The sequence below is a fragment of the Camelina sativa genome, chromosome 9 (assembly GCF_030686135.1).
Source record: "Camelina sativa cultivar CO46 ecotype springtype chromosome 9, ASM3068613v1".
Classification (NCBI taxonomy): domain Eukaryota; kingdom Viridiplantae; phylum Streptophyta; class Magnoliopsida; order Brassicales; family Brassicaceae; genus Camelina; species Camelina sativa.
Window position 1 is genome coordinate 6,062,909 of NC_141888.1, and position 1,624 is coordinate 6,064,532.

Below are 1,624 nucleotides of genomic sequence, written 5' to 3' on the forward strand. Positions count from 1 at the left end.
ACCAATTTCATTCAGTCAATAGATACTGATGACGTGATTCCCACAGCAAAGGAAGATGATGAACTGATGACGTGATTCCCAATAAATACTTTACATTGCCAAGACGATGTATGTCAAGTTTTTGTTTGCTTTTGCCTTAGAAACTGTAGTTTTGGCTTTGAGGGTTTTAATGATTTGGTCTCATACTCTAAAGCTTCTTTTTTTTTTTTGATAAATTATATACTGAAATTATACATCAATTTTATCCGGTGATGGTATAATCGTGTCCGCATGAAATTTTAAACCATAGTCATCTTACTAATTAACACCATGTTGTAAAAAGAATCTCAAATTTCCCTTAATCGATGAACGTATCACTCAATAAACAATCTCATAACTCTCTCAGTCAAATAAATCTAACTCATAATCAAGAAAGAAGGATAGAAGGATGAACACAAAAGACAAAAGAGTTTTACGATACGTTGTCTCACCTGGATGTTGACCAGCAATTCGTTTAAAATATATTTAAATTGTGAATAATTTTTTTTTGGACAAAAGTAAAAATATTATATTTATTATTTTGAAACCATGATTTAAAAAAAAAACTGAAGATACACGGTTCGAATTTTGAAAGACACTCTCAATTGCCTTATATCCATCTTTGCAGTAAATGTTCCAAGAGCAATATTTTCACTCTTTTCTTAACGTACATTCACCACAAATAAATTTGTGACAAATTAGCTTGAAAATCACCACATTATTTGCAATGTTCTAAAATCCGTTAGGCGCTAGTCGGGCGGTGCACCACCGTTTAGCGTATAGCTGGATGCGCGGTTGTATATGTGAGATATATACGGTAAATATATTTTACCAAAAAAATATATAGATATGATAAATTATAAATATATTATATATAAATAATTAAATATATATAATTAAAAACAAAATAAATATCAAAATCTCTTCAAAAATACTCATGAAATTGTCAAACCAATAGTATCAACCTTAAGTTGTCAAAAATACTCATGAAATTGTCAAACCAAGTAGTCTAAAACTCAATAATTGAAATAGCAAAGCGAAAACAGAAAAATAAACCAATTTTAATCTTCAAGTTCTTCTTCTCCATCGACTTGTAGAATCTGGTCATCGTCAAACTCGCAATCAATATCATCAAGTTCTTCTTCATTGTCGCATATGAAATCATCTTCATCATCTAACACTCTAATTTGATCTGCATCATCAATTGTTAATCGAAATGGTTCTTCTTCACCTATATCACCTTGTAAATCGAATTGTGAGTCCTCTCCATCATTGGAAATCCCATCAACTAACCATGATTGAGCATTAGCAGCAAGATTCACAACCAATATATCAACATTATTCTCCTTTTGTCTTTTCCTTTGGTTCATCAATCTTAAATTGAATTGGACATACACAAGATTGTTCATTCGACTTACAGCAAGTCTGTTTCGTTTCTTTGTATGTACCTACATATAATAGTAGGCAGCAATATAAATAAAGTGAACCATTGAACTATATGCATAAAAATCAAGGTAATTGAAAATTAGAGCAAACCTTCAAATGTACTCTACTTTCGTTCACATCCGGATGAACTTGTAGTCAAAGCCAAAACTCTCTTAGCCAT

At 31.0% G+C, this 1,624-nt stretch overlaps 1 pseudogene; it reads right to left on the bottom strand.

The window, feature by feature from the left end:
- Positions 1-1,079: 1,079 nt before the first annotated feature.
- On the bottom strand, positions 1,080-1,624 carry LOC147937794 (uncharacterized; annotated as a pseudogene).